The sequence below is a fragment of the Pholcus phalangioides genome, unplaced genomic scaffold (genome assembly GCF_987345545.1).
Source record: "Pholcus phalangioides strain wild (caught in Gottingen) unplaced genomic scaffold, Ppha-v1.0 ptg000022l_1, whole genome shotgun sequence".
In the NCBI taxonomy this organism is placed as follows: Eukaryota; Metazoa; Arthropoda; class Arachnida; order Araneae; family Pholcidae; genus Pholcus; species Pholcus phalangioides.
Genome location: NW_028301615.1, coordinates 28,536,944 through 28,558,082, shown reverse-complemented (window position 1 = coordinate 28,558,082; position 21,139 = coordinate 28,536,944). Strand labels below are relative to the sequence as shown.

Sequence of the window (21,139 nt, the reverse complement as noted above, 5' to 3'; positions counted from 1 at the left end):
TATGTCTAAGCTTCCCCTCCAGCTGTTGGTGAACAAACAGCGGTAATCTCAAAATAGTTATGGTTTTGTTCTTCCAGAGCTGTTTTTTGGACGTTTCCATATTATCCTGGAGCAAGCTCGGCCGTGCTTAAAATAGCATATGCCTTGCTTGGAGGCAACTTAGGTTCTCGTATTCAGGGAATTTCAACGGCATATAAACGTATGGAAGATGAAAAAAGATATATGTTCCAGAGGGAAAAAATTTTTTCCTCCGAGAAAAAAATAATTCCTTAAACCTGAAAAGCAGGAAAAAAGGGTAAATTCTTTGAAATGTAGTAGGATGTTTGAAATGAGATCCAAAAGGTCGACGTCTGGTAACCCTAGTCAGCACAATGCCACACGACCGCATAGCGGCTGCTGCCATCTACTGAAAGACCAACTTTCACCAATTCGAAAAACAAAACTCATTTTTAATGATATCCAATCGATTATAAACGTGCTAATTTCGAAAGACAAAAAAAAAGCTTCAGGCATTTCATTCACATGGACATGGGAGCCGCACGATAGTAATCGATCAATACGTCACGTTACGGAAATCGAAGTGTTGCCAAGTTTTGCCAAATCTTGCAGCTCGCTATTGACACGTTTCCCATTCTTTCTTTTTTCTCTACTCGTTACATCAGAAATCAGTGCTCACAGAATCGTTTTCATTCATGATCTTTTCGCAACGACGTCTCTCCTCAATGGATTATTTCGTAAGTTCCCCGTCACCACTTGTGCAACTTTCACTCTCAGTAGTCATCTTCGAAGGTAAACCGGTGCAAGCCCTCCCATCTATTTTTGCGCATTCAGTCTCACATGGTGCTGGGGATCTTTGTCTAAATATTCCACTTTGAAGGCTACAGTTGCTATTTTCAGTATTTTAACGTAAATGCGTCTTTTCTAAATCACCTGCCTTAGTCGAACCAGGTGCGTACCCAAAATGTTGGCGCAACGGCACGGAAATAATTTGAACGCTCAAGGCGTACAGGATGTCTATAACTAATGTTCCCACCTGTCTCCACTGTAACGAGATACCGTATAAAGAAGTATCAATTTTTAATCCTGGGTCGTTAAGGCCATGTCCACGAAATAGGCTTCCACATATTGTTTTTTTGAAGAGGAAAAATCAGAGGTGAAAATGGGATTTATTTCTTTCTCATGAAATTTAGTCATTCTGGAAGGGTTCTCGGTCGATTGCCCTCAAAATGGAAGGGTGTGAATTTTCAACGTGTTTCCCGCAACGTCTCAATTGCCCTCAGTCTGATTTTCATCTTAGTAGGTGATGGGGAGGGGATTTTGTGAAACGTTATTTCTCAAATAATACATTTAAGTATCGAGTAGTCATATGTAAATATTACGTGCGATTTGGTTTAGAAATTGGGAAGAGCGATTTTAAAAATGTGTTGATGCGTGTGCTGCCGGAAAAAAAATGTTTTTACCAGCGTCCTCTACTGTTGACTTATAGTATTAATTTCTGCGTTGATGAATTGCATACAATAAGAATATGTTTTTGGAAAACAATTATATGTTATAAATGATTATTTTTTGATGAAATTTATACAGTTGAGCTCAATTATAGAGGAATTTGATGCAATCAAATTATCAGTTAAAATTTTTAAATTTTAATAAATAATTTTTTTTTAATCTTGTTCTGGCGAATAAATTTTATTTAGTTTTGGTTTCGATATCGTGTCTGTCAAATTACAGTATATTAATTTCGTTTTTAGCGTCATCTATCTTTGACTATAAATATTACTTTCTAATTTGACACATAAATTTTGGTCAAATTTTTTCACTTTTCATCGTTCCTCATAACCGAGAAATCAAATTTTCAGCCAATTTACGGAATATACTTGATGATTTTGATAAGTTGTGCCCACTTATAGAATATCAGATACAGCGAAATATCGGTTAATAGATGTCTCTTTTGCCTCCGGGAGCCCATAACCATTGAGATAACGCTTTGAAACTATATAGGTGCCGTTACAATATATTTCGTTGTGCTTATTTATTTTTGTGAGACAGGGCAACGAATTTCGAATTGGAAATTAGAGAACGAAGGGGGTGGGACCGTATAAAAATTTAAATTTTATAACTTTTTATTAATAATTTTTTTTCATTTGAACGGCGTTTTAGATGGTGAGTGACATCATTTGAAAGATTTTTTCTAATCGAAATTGTCTCTAAAAAGCCAACGGTTCAGGTAATAGCCACTCAACGACAATAGGAGTGGACACCTTGTATAATAGGACCGTATGATTCATAATGTGTTTTTGGAAAAATATTTTCATGTTTTTATACAAAGTAAGAAGTCTTTTTTTTTTTCTTCCATGAATACCATTAGGATATACTATTTCGCTGAAAGTGAGGTTTTTCCATTTTCCAGGATTAATTAAACAGCCCAGTCGCAGTACATGACAGACCATAATCGCACCGGGCTGATAAATATAAGGACGATGAAAATAGAGCAAAAAGCGTTGACTTCACGTTTGCATCACGGCTGGGGCCAAAGAAAGCATTACAGTCAAGTTTTACAAATATGTGTAGGAGCACTTGCAGCATCGAAATTCGTGCCGGGTCTTTTTAGTTTTTACATGCCTCTGGTAATAGATTTGTCCGGCCCTGAAATATACACCGGACCATAGAGGGTTAATGAATTTTTTTTCGAAAATAAGAAAACAACAACTGCTCATTTTTTGACCGCGATGTCCTTCAAATAATCTATAAATAAATCCTCAAATTTCTACACACCTCCGCACACCATCATGTCTAGATGTCAAACCGAGTATCTTTTGTTAAAATTCAAGGTGTCAGTGTTATCAACATGAAAAACGTCCATCTATTCAGTCCTCATATACAGTTCATTCGAGGGATAATACTCAATTAGAAGATAACCGCTCTCTATCTTCAAATTCAACAATGCTCAGCAATGTTCCACAATATCTAAACATATTCTATGACCTTCCTTTGAAGACCTTTGAAGCGGTCAACTTGTGGTTATAAGTCAGCACAGAGCTAGTTATATTCCTAGAAAAAACAATAATTAGTTTTTCAAGAGATGGGAGGATGGATATCCATCCGCGCAAACACAGTGCCGACGCTGCCGGTATCATACATTCCAAGGGCAGAGCAAGATTCTGATTCATAACTTGACATTGAACTACCGAAATTCTTATAGGGAAAAAAGATGGAGGAAGAGACGGATTCCCGGAAAGACAATGGCCACCATTTCGCAGATACCAATCGCAATCATCACAAGACTCGAAGGGCAGTCACATAGATATACGCACAACCAGTTGATGAGTATGTACACACCGGTCTAGTTCATTCACAGCTGGAAACTGATGATGGACGACCGATCGATCGACCGACCGATCGTTTCAGACGCAGAGCAATTAACACCTCTTTCTTTCCCAAGGCCTCTTTTAAAGAATAGGGTTGTATTTTTCAAGATCCAGCCATTTTTATCCGGCCTTCATTGATTCATAAAAGGGTGGAGTATTTTTGAGAGTGAAAATTCAATTCTTGGGTTATGGCCTTCGGGATTTCGTTTTGGTCAAGGGCTATTATTAGTAAGTGAAAAGAGTAAATTGAGGGAGGACAAGTGTATAAATGGCCGGCCAAAAATAAAAAAAATCGAAACCTGGTGTCGAGACCTCCTTGTGTGCTTGTATGCGTCGAGCCTCCGCCTACTTCTTACATTATTGTATGTATTCTTGAAGTGGTCTTCTCTCCTAATTTAAGAATTTTTCCTTAATGTTTCTTGACCTGATTAGAGTGGGAAAAAAAGGTCCATTGAAATCGAACGAAAGTGAAACACATACAAGACGCCAAAGGGGCCTTGAGTTTCGATGGAAAGTGTTTTTTATTTAAAGCAACTTCTCGTATATGTGTGGACGGGAAAAGAAATACAATCTAGTTTTCTTATTTATTTTTTGTCTAACCTCCATTTGTCTAGGAACGAGATTTTTTCGATGTTTGAGGTCCCAACGTGTTGTCAGGAAAAGCGTAGATTTTTCTTCTGTATTGAAACTTCCGCGGTCATAAATATTGAAGGATTTTTCAAGGAGTCTTGGATATGCCTTTTAACAATTCCGCACTGCTTAAGGTTATCTAGACTGAGAAGAGATCATTTCTTGAATATCCGTGCATTTGCTTTCTGAATATGTTCGGTCTTGGGGGGGGGGGTGTTGTTATAAATCTTTTGGCACCCGTTATGAGCGCGTTTGAAACGGGGGTTTATCGATAGTGGTTCTCAATTTTTTTTTCACTCGCTGTTCTCCTCGAGATTAGTTTGGTAGATATTTTATACTTATAAAAGAATCACTTCAAAAAGCGTCACACAAATAAATATCTCCAGCTCATCACGACGCCCCTGCCAAAGATTGTCAATGCCCGTAGGAGCCGCGAGATGTTCACTTTTGAGAAACACTGGGCTAGTGCCATAAGCTGGATCAACCTGTGGATGGGCACGAAAAGCTTGGGGCTGGGAGTAGCACAAGGAATCTCTTCCAGAGATAGTCTGAGTAACCAACATTCTCAAAAAGCATTAAAGTTAACATAAATTGATCAAAATAACATTTTTGAAAGAGGTTTTCTTTCGAAATTTTTATTTTCTTACGGAAATATTTAAAAAAAAAATGAATTTTTTGGTTGGTTCGAGCCAGTGTTCGCCAATACGCATCTACCGGCGTGTGATTCATGCATGGAAATTCAATTTTGTTCCTTCAAATTTAGGTGAGGAGTGAAAATACTCCTTCAACTTTTGATAATCTTTTTTAGTAAGGATATTTTTCTGTTTTCCATAAAAATTACCCCTAAAAATTTTTAAGATTAGTGAAATTACGTTTCGATATTATTCTGTCGGATAACACTGGCTTGTCCCCTTTTCTCTTTCTTCTAGTTCTCTGGTTAGGACGGAGGTTCTTTACCCCTTTGGGTTCTACTGACCCCTTGTGCCGATAATATGAAGGCCAGGGACCTCCACGCGACGATAGAATGATGACAACGAACCCCCCCCCCCCACTCCGCCGTGTCAATAGAATGAAGGCCATGGACCCCTTGTATGCATAAGATGGCGACCACGGTTCAAATTTATTGCCCGACATGCGTGCGGGGCGTGCAAAAATTTTCACCGGGCGTGTATTGCTTTCGACCGCACACCCGACGCGGGGATTTAAAAAAAAATGAACATGTTCGTTTTTCCTATTTTTTCATTGACGTTGACGCAAGTGGTTCCTACACGCATGCGTGAAATTTTATAGGAGTGCTTTCTCTGCCAGCCGATACAAATACATAGTCAACGTACTTTGGTTCATTTTCACAGTCCTGATATTTAGCAGCCTGGTGCGATCACGGGCTCTCATACAATGCAGCTGGGCTGTTCTGGAAAACAGAAAATCTCACTTCTAGCGGAATACAGAACCGAAAAATAACCGAAATAAAAAACGGTTTGCAGGGTTAGCATCGCTAGGTCATGGGTATTTTTTTGACAGAAAAAAAATAAATCAAAACAGCCGATAGATGGCGCTGGTATGCGCGACTTGAGCGGAAATATGTAAATGAGACGGTTATAAGAACTTGCGCTCCTAATCCACAATCAGTTCACGGTTGTAAACCGTGTATGCGAACAAGGATGCTGAGTGCGAAGGATAAAGCTTTGATGGTGAAGTTGTTTTACGTGAACCTGTGGTGGTGTTCATGTGGTGAACACATACTGCTGTAATAAATGATTTGGAGGCATTCTGTTCGTTATTTGCGTATTTTTTGTTGTGTACGTCAGCGCCACCTATCGGCTGTTTTTGAGTTATTTTTTCCCTGTCAAAAAAATTCCCCTTGACCTAACGATGCTAAATCCTGCAAACCATTGGACCACGGACTTTTTGCCCACCCTGTATCATATCCTAATGGTATTCACGGAAGAAGAGAAACGAACTCTTAGTTTGCATACAAAAAAACGTAAGAATATATATTTTTCTAAAAACATTGTACATTATATCGCCCCATTATACAAGGTAGTAAGGAAAGTCTCTAGGCCACATTTTACTGGCGTATCCTAGAGGCATACTTCCAATTAGAAAACCTCCAATTAACGTGTGAACCTCAAATACGTCATTCATATTGAAAGAGGGTTGGATAGTTATTGAAAGGAAAAACAACAACTAACTTTTTGTGTTGACACCTGTCCTTAAAAACCCAATCACTAAGTTGTTTCCCCTGTCTCTTCTGCGGCCAAAAAAAAAAAAAAAATTCACGTTTTTAATAGTAATATTCACGGAGATATTTGACTTCAAAAATTGAGAAAGATCAGCATAAATAAGGGAAAGAAGCTTAGTTCGTTAGTTTTCGATGTTGTTTCTCAGCTTAACTTAGTAAGGTGAAAATTTTTTGTTGACCACAGGAAAGACATGGGAACACCTTTTTAATTGGGTTTTTAAGCCCAGGTTGTCCGTATAAAGCGTTAATTTTTATTTTATTTTAATAACCCCTTGCAATATGAATGACGTATCTGAGGTCCACACGATAATTGAATACGTTTTCTAATTGGAAGTATGACTCTAAGGCCGGGATTACACTATAAAAGTTTTGTAAAAGTGCTTGTGTAAAACTTGAAAAATAAAACGAATAAGCTGATCGGTTACATTCAAGCTAATGCAACCGATCAGTTTATTAGTTGTATTTTTCAAGTTTTATCAAAGCGCTTTATCAAAACTTTTATAAAACTTGAAAAATGTAACCAATAAGCACATCTATTACATTCGAACGAACTTAACTGATCCGCTTATTGGATGCATTTTTTAAGTTTTATAAACGAACTTTTATCAAACTTTTATAGTGTAATCCGGCCTAAGGTTCGCCGGCAAAATGTGGCCTGGGACTTTCCTTACTACCCTGTATAAAGTGTCCGAAAGGGATGAAAATTCCGCTATTGAGATTCTAAAGGCCAGTTTTTATGCCGGCAGTTGGCCCTCGCGGGCTGGGAATCGGCTCAAAGTTCAATTCTGGTTTGGTCTGGTCTAAAGACATAATAACCGATTTTTTGGAGTGTAAAATTTACACCGGTATACAGAATAAAAAAAAATATGTTTTTTACCGCATCTTGCCTATTTTCATTCTGCACATCGATTCCAAACCGCAAACCATCTTATTCTGAGAATTATAACAGATAGTTTGATTTCATTCAATAGGTGACAGCCGGAGTACAGCAAGGGCAGAAACACACTACACTGACTTGACGTGATTTCATGTCATGTGAGAGACGTTGTCATGGAAATTCGTTGACGTAGGAATTCCCCGTTACAGAATTTTCACTTCACAGAATTTCCACGAATCCGAATTCACGTCTCCGACGTGACGTGATTATCATGTCATGTTATGTCGTGATTATCATGTGTTTCGGCCTAAATTTAAAGCGGTTACTCGTATTTATAATAGCAAAGTATATGAAAAAATATGAAATATGGCAGAAAATTTGGAAATTTTATCCAAATTTTTTTTTACCTGTTCCCAAATATTTCTCCCATTTATGCCGGTTCGCGAAAATTCTCACTCAATTTCAGCTGTTTTTAATATGAAAACGGTTAAAGAATACTCTGAATTCTTCAGAGTAAAACATGCTTTTAGTGCCAAAAGACAATATTTTATCCATTGCCTTATAATTCGATACTATATATAATACATTTTGAATTTTTTTTCTCAAGATGTCTCAGTTTTATCAGTGAATATTCACTATGTACCGGTTTTTTTTATCAGGATTTGTTCCGGTTTCTCAGTCGCATGATCTAACTACCCTATACTAGGCCCGTGTCTGCCGTCCGGTCCCGTACTATGATTCTATGAGTGAGGTGAATTGGGACTTGGTGATTCCTTTTGGACGTCAACAGCGTGGAAAATTACAATTAGCGGTTTGACTAATTTTAGGTTTTGAATTTGTGTCCGCATTCCTCACTCATTTTCATAGTTTTTTCGAAATTTCTATTTAAAGAAAAAAATTATCACTTCCAATGTTTTTAAGCAAATTAAATCAATTTTTCCGAAGATGTCACTCTCCACGACTTTCGTAAATCAATTTGTTTTAAAAAAATTTTTCAAGCAAATCAATTGATATATTTTAAATTAAATATTGATTCGGGCTTCTATTTACATGGCCGATCGAGCATGTAAATTTTGGGAGATTTGTCCAGCCCTGGACCCACGAACCCCCATGTTTCAATAAGATGAATGTCACGGGTCCCTTGTGCCAATCAGACGATAACGATTACGAACCCCCGGCGCCAATAAGAGGGAGGTCACAGACCCCTTATGCCAATAAAATAACGGCCCCGAACCTGCATGTGTGATCCCATCCGTGTCTCCGTGGTAATATGGGTTATTACGCTTGCCCGGATTACAAGGGGATGAGTGTACGACTCCCAACGAAGACTACCTACTTTTCTTTGAAGTTGCTCTCGACATTAATCTCCAGAATGTCCCTTTCTCTAAAAAAAAAAAGTCTGAATCAACCGCAAGTTTTTTTTTCACCCTTTAAGTGACATTGACGAGATATCTCGCCTCCTTGAAGGTCTCTTATTTTGGCATTAACAAGCCCAGATATTTTGTAAAGTTGATTTCTCAATGGAACACTTTCCCCTATACCCCTAAGTTTGCACCAGTTGAAAATCGGAAGGGAGCCTTTTTCATTAAATGACATTTTGACGGGATTTAGTGATTGATTTCTGCTGTGCCGCTTAAAGGATTAATTCAAAAACCTCCAGAAAAACCAACGTATCCGGATTTTGCATTGTATAAATTGACACCAAATCATGGGAACTTATTAATAACATTTTGAAGGGTATGGAAACGGCTTCGATTCGATACATGGTATGGATAGGTTTAATTTTGTAGAGAAATTGTGAAGAACCCTGATAGTTTTCTTGCTTTCTAACAGTGGCCCATGACCCACTGTTGTTCATTGGAACTCTGTTGCCGATTCGAGAACGAAGCTGCATCAAGTGATTAAGAAGTCACCAGTAGAAACTTTTCATCCATCGAATAGCAGCGAGTATCGAGTCTAGGTATTTAAGTTCGGAGTTGGGTTTGTAGATGGTGGCCCAACGCTTTGGTCCGGACGGCGACAACTTGTCCAGGTTCTCAAACGAGGAAATGTTCCTCGTTGAGGACGATGATGACAACCAGCCGGAACTCGACCCGTTGCAGTTCACGCTCGACGAACTGAACCACGTGAAGAAGAGGGTCTGTTCGCGTCTCTACTGGGAGGTCCTCAAGTTCTGCGTTGGCATCTCGATGTTCGCGATGGCAGAGCTGATGGTTGTCGATTCGTCCGAGCTGTCGCCGGTCTCTTTCGCGTTGGCTCTCGTCTTCAGTTTCAGCTGCCAGGTCACCTCCAACTACGCCTTGATCACGACGACCATGTTACTGCGGGCTCGATCTAGGATTACGGATTTTATGGCGCGTTTGGATAGCGTCCCGCCTTCCGGATGCCCGAAGGACGGGTCTGGTGACACGTGTTTGATTCGAGCTCCACATTAAAAATTATCACTTTCACGAAACTCTATTTCTTTTTCTTTCAGTCTTTTTTGATTTTATGTAAGGCCAAGTGGCTATTTAACGCGTTGGCAATTACGAAGTGCCTGCTGCTGCTGTAAGATTTTTCTTAGTTTAATCCCATGTGTTTTTTTGCCTCGTGGCAGTATTTGGTGCATCTACCTTCAGTCCGACAATCATATTTTCGAGTCGTGTCTGGTCTAAATTGGTTTTCCTGCGCATGTTTGGAGTGAAACAATAGCGATATGGCTTATTACAGGTTTTTGGCTGGGGGGGGGGGAATGGACAGTTTGCGTTCGAATGTAAAATGCAATCTACATGTAGATTTTTTTGTTCTACATGTAAATTTTTGGCTTCGTATGCACAAATTCATAAATTATTTAATTATTTCTATCATTTGAGGCTTTCATGGCCGGCAGTCATTATTTATATCATCAATTTTCAATTTTTATAAAATGGCGTAAACTTTTTTGGATGCGGATATCTAATGTTTTTATTAATTTAGGTGCCAGAGAGACCCCCCCCCCCCGAAATGCTCGCCCCTCCTATACTTATTAAGATGGCCCCATTCTTTTGATTGTGGGAATGAAGGGACAAGTAGTTACACGTCAAATCAATCCAAGTTTGAAAAGTACGACGTGGCCTTTAAAAATATGGTGTTCAAACTTCAATACGTAACTACAGTACTACATGAAACTCGTACACCGTGTCCGGAAAATTCACCGCCAGCAATTCACCGACAACAATTCACCGCTAGGAAAATTCACCGACCAACAATTCACAGCCATGCAATTCACCGCTAGGAAAATTCACTGACTAGCAATTCAGCGAAATTAGAAGTTTCTGAGTAAAACAGAGTTAATGGAATTTTTTTGAATATACTATCTTGTATTGGGCAACAGCAATTTGCAATTTATTCAAATACAAGGCCACAACAGGCAAAATGCCCAGCGAGAAAAAGATGCCCACAATAAATATGGATTCATATATTTCAAAAATACAGCAATCCGTATCATCTGAATTTCTTCTCATAAAGTCATTATTTAAACTTTTCCTTTAGCATATGGCACTTACTCACTGAATAGATCACTCACTCACTAGATCGCTCACTCACGCACGGACTGACTTACTCGCTTATTGAATCAGTAACCCACTCGCTCACTGACTCACTCACTCACGGGGTCACTCACTCAGTAACTCAATCGCTCATTCCCTCGCTAACTGACTCGCATAGAACTGTCGTCGGTGAATTGTTGTTGGTGAATTTTCCTAGCGGTGAATTGCATGGTGGTGAATTGTTGGCGGTGAATTTTCCGTAAACTATCCAAGTTTGAAAAGTACGACGTGGCCTTTAAAAATATGGTATTCAAACTTCAATACGTAACTACAGTACTACATGAAACTCGTACACATTCCTCTGAGGAATTTCTAATGACCCGGTTACATGCAGAAACGTGTTGGGTGTGCATGTGCGTGATCCCTAATGCATTTATGTTGTTAGGGTTGTGCTTGTTTCGTGTTCTTGTTGATCTTCCATATTTTAAAGTGTAGAGGCTAAATGATTGAATTTTCATGTTGTGTAAGTATCATGTTGAATGTCTGCCTGCTGTCTGAGGAGCGATTTTTTTAAATGGGAGACCGGCTCGCATTCCCACCTCGAAGTTAGAAAACCAGCTTCAGCCGCTCAACATTGTGTGTGTCAACGAGGCTCGAACCTTTATCTTCAGGATGAGAGACCAGCACGAAGTCCTCACGACTGCTGCCATCTACCGAAAGACCAACTAACAAATTCAAAATAATAATAATAATAATAATTTCTTACCGGTAGATGGTATCGTTTTTCATAACATCCAGTCGGTTATAAACGCGCTGATTTCGAAAGACTTTCGTCTCAGGCATTTCATTCATCACATGGAGGTCACGCGATAGCAATCGATCAATACGCCACATTACAGAAATCAAAGTGTTGCCAAGTTTTGCCAAATCTTGCAGTTCGCTATTGACATATTTCCCATTCTTTTTCCTTTTTCTGTACGCCTTACATCAGAAATTAGTACTCACAGAATAGTTTTCATTCATGATCTTTGCGCAATGGCGTCTCTCCTCAATGCATTATTTCGTAAGCTCCCCGTCACCACTTGTGCAACTTTCACTCTCAGTCATCTTCGAAGGTAAACCGGTGCAAGCCCTCCCATCTATTTCTGCGCATTCAGTCTCACATGGTGCTGGGGATCTTTGTCTGAATATTCTGTTTTGAAGGCTATAATTGCTATTTTCAGGATTTTGGTTTTCTAAATCACACGGCTTGGCCGAACCAGGTGCGTACCCAGAATGTTGGCGTAACGTCACGGAAATAAATTTGATGCGAAATATATACAGGGTGTGCATAACTGATGCTTCCATGTTCCCACCTGTCTCCACTTTAACGAGATACCGTTTAAAGACATATCAATTTTTAATTTTGAGGCGTTAAGGCCATGTCTATGAAGTAGCCTCACACATAAAGCAGAGGTGAAGATTATTTATTTTTTTACGAAATTGCCATTTCTGAAGTGCTCCGACTCACTACCGCCATAGTGCCGCGGACGTGGATCTTCACGACGAGAGTACAACAACAACAACAACTACTACTTGACCGTTCATGTACCTCGTACACATTTCTCTATGGAATTTCTAACGAATCTGCTCATGCCGGAATGTATGTTCGGAGTGTGTGCGTGACAAGGTTGAGCTAATACATGGCTGATGCATTATGTTGTCGAGTTGCGCTTGTTTTGTGTTCATGCTGCCATTTCTGAATTCATTCTGAATGAAATCCACCATCTTTCATTTTCTGAACTAAAGATGGAAATGCTTGAATTTTCATGTTATATGAGTATCGTGTTGTAGGTCGGTTTGCTCTCTGCGGAGAGACTTCTTTAAATGGGAGACCGGCTCGCGCCTCGAAGCTGGAAAAACCGCAGCACAACAAGAGTACAGCACGATGCCTACACCATCGCTCAGCGGCTTCAATACTGCTTTACCGCTCACCAACTCCGGCCATATATCGCCATACGGCAATTTCTAACCAGAGGAGTTGGGTGGGAAATGAAGGCTCCATCCATCGGTGGTCACCCCAGGTTCGGTAGGTAAAGAACTTGCTTCTAACGTTCTATGCCCGGATTCGAACCCATGGACCGTGATGGACCGAGCATCTTACCACGCGGGGGGGGGGGGGTGCCACTCGGGCCCCGGCTTCAATACTGGGATATCCCCCCTAATATTACCAAGTCGGTCTATCACGCTTGTCGAATATAGCCATCTTTATGCAAATATTACGAGTTTGCGAAAAAAAAGGTTATCACCAAATTATTCGTACAGTGAAATAGGCGGCTGAGGAAAAAGCCGCCTATTTCTCAGCAGGATATTATGCTGAAGTGAACTCGGGAAGAAAAGTCATCTTGTCTCCACCGGGACTCCCAGGCCCTCTTGCATACCGGGCAAGCGTACTACCATCTACACCACTGGAGACACGACCCTAGCTTCCTTATTTATTTCACGCACTGTGGAGTGAGGCACTGAAGTAGAGCGTCTCTTAAGGAAATAGTACCCATATAGGACGGTAGACAGAGACAGGTGGCTTTTTAGAGAGGCTACTAATGTCTCTACTTCAGCGCCTCACGCCGCAGTGCGTGAAATAAATAAGGAAGGCAGGGTCGTGACTTCAGTGGTGCAGATGGTACGCTTGCCCGGTATGCAAGAGGCCTGGGTTGGAGTCTTGGTGGAGACAAGATGACTTTTTTTCCCGAGTTCACTTCAGCATAATATCCTGCTGAGAAATAGGTGGATTTTTCCTTAGCCGCCTATCTCAATGTACGAATAATTTGGTGATAATGTTTTTCGCCAACTCGCAATATTTACCTTAAGTTGGCTATGTCCAGTAAGTGTAATAGACCGACTTGGTAATATTAGGGGGGGGGGGAGAGATTTGCAGATGTCCGGTATTGAAGCCGTTGAGCGGTAGTGTTCTGGGACTGTGTGGCGGCATATCAGAATCACTAAAACTGTGCAAATCGTTTTTCCTGGAGATGGTAGCATGCTTGCCTGGTATGCAAGGCAGCCTGGGTTAAAGTCCCGGCGGAGGCAAGATGACTTTTCTTTCTGAGTTCGCTTCAGCATAATATCCAGAAAATGTGTTTCCTTGATATTCGCATATTGCCATATATCATGCTCATCAGAACAATTCGAAACTTCGGCCAGGATACTAGACAGGTTGCTCAAACCGGGACGTCAGCCGGACTTCTACCCGGGATACGGCAAGAATTCCCACGACGATGCCCCAATCTTTCAACAATTCACAAGCTATACCACAATAACGTATCCAAATCAGCGTGATCAACAAACAATGAATGAAGTGGATCCAAACATCGATGATTCCTAATCGACAAACTTGATTGGATTGCGAACCAGCACCGATGGCGTCCAGACCAGTAATGTTATTACATGAGAACGGGGTCTTAGGCCTCATTATATTCAGTTATATACCTTCTTCAGCCATCAACTATTTTTCAACCCTTAACCAAAAGAAAACCATAAAAAAAAAACAAACAAACACTCTTTTGATTATTATTATTAATTGGAACATTGCCAACTAAACCTGTAGTAACATAATGTATAATAAGAGTTTGTTGAACTTAGAAATAGAAAAGGAGCGTCCGTCGGTGATTGGGGTCTGACCACTTTAGTGGCGCCGGCCATCTTGATTTTATTTTTTTCTATTCTCGACGCCAGGCGCCTTCTTGTAATTGTTTATTCGTTGTTGTTTCCATCTTGAGCCGAGTCTGTAATTTTTGTGTATTTTTTGTTCTCGTAGTTTTCCCTCTTCTTTAAATTATATTGTATATTATTTTATTTCCCGCTTGTCTTCTTTTCTCCCCCCATCTCCTTTGATTTGCATTAATTTGTTTCTTGGTTCTAATTACTGGCGTGTATTATTTCTTTCGTCTTGTTTCCAAACAAACGAGTTTTGTGTTTCTTGCCACGAAACGTCATTGTGAGTAAATAAAGTAACCTGTATGCAATGAGAGTGAAATCCATTTTCGGTTTTGGAGAACGAATGCCCTCAAAGCCTTGCGTGAATTAATTATTGTTACCCAAGGATGATATTTCATTGTGGGAGAAACCCACGCCTTTAATCGCTCTGTTCGTTTTTTTTTTCATCGTCAATGCGTATTTCGGTGATAAATATGGAGTTACATTCATATCAACGCACGTGAATGTCTGAACTTATCAGATTTTATTGGAGATTCACGTGTATTATTTCGAGATTCTGTATTGTTATACCGATTCGTGATGGATAAATGAAGTGTTGTTGGGTGTGTAGTGTAAAACAGACGGCTTTAACGCATGGCCTGCGGGCCCTCGAACCTTTTTGCAGTGACCGGTCGATGAAAAAAAACCTTACATAGTTACAGAATTTATGGAAACGTGTTAAAAAAATGAAGATTACTCGAATTAGTAATCTCAACCGAAATCGTCGATGAAGACAATTTTCAAAAATTATAAATTACATTTGCTGTAATTATGAGTGTGGAAATAAGTTTTCGTCTCTCATATATGTGAGGTTTAACGTTTTTTTCACGCAGGAAACAAAATACGGGCTCATTACAAATCTCAGTATTTTGGTTCTTTTCCGAGATTTGTGATGTTCCATCGATTTTAGCGATAATTGTTCATTTATTTTTGTCAAATATTAATGATCTTCCATTTTTAGGTACTCGATATCTCGTATTTTTCTCAATGATATATATATATGGTCAGTCTAGTTCGATTTTCAGAAGAATGCCAGAAGAGTTAACACAGAATAATTAGAGTTTGCACTGGGGGTAGATGATAACCGGTGGGTCTGATGCCCCATTCGCTGCACAAGAGAGGGCATCGAATTAACCCTTTAACTGCTTCTTCTACGTAACTACATGGACGCCAAAACGCATGCTTGCTCCGGGTGAGGAAAAGCATCTAGTGGACCTGAGACTAAATTGGTTTTATTCTCAAAAAGTTTTCTCGCGTTGTTTAGAACACTGCTCTACAACCTTTCAATATTTGCGCATCGGTGAAATTAAGTGAAAAATTTCGCGGACCGGCATCGATTTATTTTTACAATATTGCTTGGCCGAGGTCAAAGGAATGGGGTGGTGAAGTTTGACAGAGACGAATTGATATTACAAAGGAAATCAGAAACTGTTGTACAAACAATAATGCTTGACGGGAGGTTGTTCCAGTCGGTTATTGTTCGAGGAAAGAAACTAAATTTGAAACAATCTGTGGATGCAAAAGGCGAATTGGACAATTTCCGGCATTGGGAGTAACATATGCAATATATACCGGTTGGAGTCTCCCAGAAAGTCAAAAAATATGTCAAAGTCCGGGATTACACTATAAAAGTTTGATAAAAGTACTTTTATAAAACTTGAAAAATGCCATTAAGGTATCCGACTACGTTGAAAACGTCATTTTGGAAGAAAATATAGATTTCAATTTTTTCATTTTTTATAAATGCCCTATTTGTTGTGATTCTAAAACAGGCCTTGTTTTGTTTATATGATTCTTATACAATCAAAGTTGCGTTCACTTTAGTGTTGCGTTTTTACATACAAGTAATTCGCGAATAAAGACTTCAAACGTGTTTTACGAAGAACGCTATTTTTGACATTTTACTTGACTTTCTGACATGATTTGTAAAATTCTATCCATTGCATCATTACGAAATTTTAATGTGATATTTTGCTATACATTGTTGAGGTTATGAATCAAAATCTAAGATCTATCACATATGTTTTTTGCTTTGAATTGCAGTGTTTTATAGACGAAATGTAGGATGAAATTTCAAAATATTCACACGTACATAAACGTATTTGGGTGTAACTTATGAGCATATCACGCAATCCTTTAAATTTTGGTTCATAACCTGCAACATTACTAGCTAAATGCACTGTGAAAATCACAAAGAATTTCATTAAAACATTTTTTTGCAATCGTGTTTCGAATATCATGTGAATTTCACCTAAAATTTGACATAAAAACGACCTTTTCATAGACATTGTCATAGGCAGACTAAAATTTGTCACTGTTTTCACCATTTCAAGACACTTTCTATCAAAAAATGTATTTAAAGTTCACTCCAGAACCATTTTAAAGAAAAGTGACAAGAAAGGTAGTCGGATACCCTAATACGATTATTGGTTGCATTCTAAAAAATGCAACCGATGATCTTAGCATTTTTCGAGTTTTATAAAAGGACCTTTTATCAAACTTTTATAGTGTAATCTCGGCCTAATTTGAAAAAGTCGAACAAATAGTTGAAAATATAAGTTAGTCCCGTAATTCGATGTTAATATAGTACGTATTTTGGTATTGTATATGGATTTATAGAAGAATAAGTTAATCACCATGTGTTTATGTTATGTATGCCTACGTAATAATCCGAATAAATCTCTAGTCTAAATTAATGATTTCATCTTAATTGTTTACAAATGGCCGATGTTAGTGACTTTCATCCTTTCCGGTTCAAATGTGTGTTAAGACACAAAAAAGAAGAATCGAAGGATGAGCATGAAAAAATCGCAGAGGCGACGCCTTATTAGCGAGTTCCTCCGGATGACGTTAAGACGTTTCAATGACACTAATTTGTGTTTTTCTTCGGAAAAAAAGTAAATAATTAAGAGAAAAATGATGATTAACTTACGATGATGACGTTGATCTTTTTGAGTAACTAGTCAACACCTTCTCATGTTCATCCCATGATGTCACGTGGACTGAATTTCTAAAATGGTAATGATGATGATGATGATGGCGTCAATTTCGTTTACTTAATATATACTTTGCAAACACGGTTATAATTTTGTTACTTTTTGACTATTTATGGTTACATATGTTACTGCCAGAGTCCGAAATTGGCAAGTTCGTGAACTGGTTAATTTCGTTGAATATTTATCCGGCAAATATCCGAATTTCAGGCTTTGGCCAATCAGATCGTGAAGTGGCCGGATATCCCCCCGGCCAAAGTCGATAACAAGAGACTTGATGCGGGGTCATCGCCAAGTTAGCGTATTTTTTCGTGATAATTATGCCCACGTTATCTATAGCACCCCATTATATAAAAGTTTTTTTTTCTCTCAGATTTCTCTTTTTCTGCTCACGTCTTATAGACATGGGCGGAGGTATAGGGCGAGGGGCCCTCCATTGTTAAAGGTAAAGCCGACTGATCTGATGTATTTGCATATACGGGGGGGGGGAGTCCGTAAAAACTTTAAAAATTCATAAAAACCGGAAAAATAACCGAAATGAAAAACGGTTTGCAGGGTTAGCATCGCGAGATCACAAGGATTTGACAGGAAAAAAAACCACTCAAAAAACAGCCAATAGGTGGCGCTGACATACACAAGTCAAAGAGAAGATACGCAAATAACGAGCAGGATGGGTTCAAATCGTTTATTACAGCAGTATGTGTTTGACATGACCACCATCACCACAGGAGATAACACATTGCAGGCGATTCACAAATCCAGCAACGGCAGAGTTCAGCAGGTACACATACACAGTTTACAACGGTTGTGGATCATTTACATATTTCCATCGAAGTCGCTCGTACTAGCGCCACCTATCGGCTGTTTTTTTGTCTTAAAAAAATTCCCTTGACCTAGCGATGCTAACCCTGCCTAACCGTTTTCTATTTCGGTTATTTTTTCAGACTTCTTATTCATTTTTTAAAGTTTCTACTGACATTTTGCCCATCCTGTATATGTATTGACATCATCATGCCCCCCCCCCCCACAGCAATCATCGTTCCCTCCAGACTTTCAAGTCTATCTCCGCCTATGCTTACGGGTCTAATCCAATACAGCTGGGGTTCTTCACATTTCTCAGCCAAGACCTAAGATAATTAGCAAGATCAGTTTTGTGGCCCATGGGACTGTTTGTTCCATAGCTCAAGAGGCCTTAGGTGTGCCAAAAAATGGCTCGGGGATCCATGATGTTCTTAAGTCAGCCACCTCGTTGGGCAATTTGCCTGTTGTGGCGTTGTATTTATATTTGTATAAGTAGATTCGTACGGCCCTTCTCGGAAGCCCCTGCGCATAGGCGGAGATAGACTTGAAAGTCTGGGGGGGGGGCATGATGATGCCAGCTCATATATACGAAATACGATAATACATTAGATCATTCGGCTTTAACCTCAACACTGGGGGGGGGGGAAGCGATGGTAACCCCGCAAACCGTTTTTTATTTCGGTTATTTTTCCAGTTTTTATGAATTTTTAAAGAAGTTTCTGTGGACTTTTTGGCCACCCTGTATATGCAAATACATCAGATCGGCTTTACCTTTGACACTGGAGGGCCGCCCCCCCATATCTCCGCCTATGTCTATAAGATGAGATAAGGAAAAGAGAAATCTGAGAGAAAAAACCGTTTCTATATAATAATATAGACGAAAAGTTTTGTGTCAAATTAAAAAAACAAAAAAAAAAACAACAAAATTTAGTACCGCATCGTGACTGCGGTTGGATGGAGTGTATAGATAACATGGACATAATCCCCCGATGCCTCTGCGAATTAAGTCTGGGTCGGGACTCGCAACTGAAGAGTCGCTGTAAGTGGATTTGGTCGCCGGGGGTTTCCGAGATGGGTCGTTCAATTCAGGGGTTCTTAACCTGTGTGCCGTGACCCAAACTGGTCGGAGGGGGCTTCCGTGATCGGTCGTTCAAAGTTTGGGTCATGGCCCATAGGTTAAGAACCCCTGAAATACATCAACTATATATATAGCCATGCATCACATGCTGGGGGATGAAAAAAAAATGGATTTGGCACCTATATACGCCGGACCATCTTACATCAGCACATCGGACTTTGGCTAGGGACCTCTGGCCACTTCACGAATCGGCCGCACAGAGCCCGAATCATTAATGAAAATCGGACTTTGGACAAACCTCTCGGCCACTTCGCGAATTGACTGCACTTCGGGCTTTGGCAGTAGCATACACATTGCGAGAGAAATTTATTCATGGAATATCGACTCCCATTATTTATAATAAAAATAGATGCGTATGTCCCTGTGCGATGATTTTCTTAAAATGCCCTTTTTGACATTTGTTAAAAATATTTGTACAGACGGAGAAGAATTGAGAGGATTCCGTCTTTTTGTGGCGTCTTATTTCTAGATATGAAGCGACGTAGTCTTTTCCTATAGTTTTTATTAACTGGTGAATTGTGGTCCAATTGTGGGACGATTGATGCCCATAACGGGCGAATATGCTAATTCTCGTGCCATGATTCACCCCATGTTATGAAAGGGAGCTACCACGGTCTATGAAAACGAATAACAACACTGCGCAACGGCGTGGACGGCGGAAATGGTCTAATATATTGTTGTTAGCTCTGAATGTGACGAATAAGTCGTGAAGGTTTTGGCGGCGATTGACAATGATCCCAAAAAGTCTCAAAATGTTAAATGATTGGATCCCTGGTGTCACGTGAACATCACGTGACAAACTGATCGTGGAAAACAACACTTTTGTTTTTGGTTGCGAAGAAAAATTTGGATCGATTGACTGTTACGTAAGATTTTGTTGCGTAATTCGATACGATTCCGAGCAGACAATTCTGAGTATTATTATTATTTTATTGTACGATTTTTTGAAACAAATTTACTTACTGTATTTTTTTTTTTTTTTTGAAAAAGTTATTTGTTTTTTATGATTTCAATTAATTGTTTTGATATAATTAAATTCTCATTTTTTTTAGATATTTTTTTTCCTTCAATTTTTATCCCTTTTTTTGGTTTTGGTTTTACGAAACGTTCTGTTGTGGAAATTTAATGACTTTATATTTTTTCAATTTTTATTGAATTTCCTGTGATTTATAATCACTTCTGTCTAATTTTTATTCCTTTCTTTTTCTAATTTCAACATACTTCTTTTAATTTTTATCAATTTTTTTTTTTTGAATTTTGGGTCATACATTTTTTTATGATTGTATTCAATTTTTTCCCTGATTGAATTCAGTTTTCCCTAATTTTATTCATTATTTCTTCCAATTTTATTCATTATTTCTTCCAATTTTATTCATTATTTCTTCCAATTTTATTCATTATTTCTTCCAATTTTATTCATTATTTCTTCCAATTTTATTCATTATTTCTTCCAATTTTATTCATTATTTCTTCCAATTTTATTCATTATTTCTTCCAATTTTATTCATTATTTTTTCTAATTTTATTCATTATAGAGATATAGATGGCTTTTTTCTCAGCCAGAGATATCAAGGAAACAGTTATTTTCCGGATATTATGCTGAGGTGAGCTCGGAAAGAAAAGTCATCACGTCTCCGCCGGGACTCGAACCCAGGCCCTCTTGCATACCGGGCAAGCATGCTACCATCTACACCGAGATGGCTGAGAAAAAAGCCATCTATATCTCTCTAAACCGTCCCACCCGGGGGCCATTTCCTGAAGTTAAGAGAGGCTACTAATGCCTCTACTTCAGCGCCTCACGACACAGTGCGTGAAATTTGGAAGGCAGATTCATGTGTCTCCAGTGGTGTAG

General features: G+C 39.0%; 1 protein-coding gene across 2 annotated transcripts in view; it reads left to right on the top strand.

Annotated features, from left to right (window-relative positions):
• cu (NADP/NADPH phosphatase nocturnin) overlaps positions 1-21,139 on the top strand; it is a 64,479-nt gene that overhangs the window by 8,684 nt on the left and 34,656 nt on the right. Inside the window, exon 2 of one of the 2 annotated variants that reach the window (XM_089249632.1) lies at positions 7,774-7,925. The exons of the other annotated variant lie outside the window; for it this stretch is intronic. The gene's annotated coding sequence lies outside the window, so the exon portion shown is untranslated. The remainder of the gene's footprint in view (positions 1-7,773; positions 7,926-21,139) is intronic. 2 annotated transcript variants of the gene reach the window in all.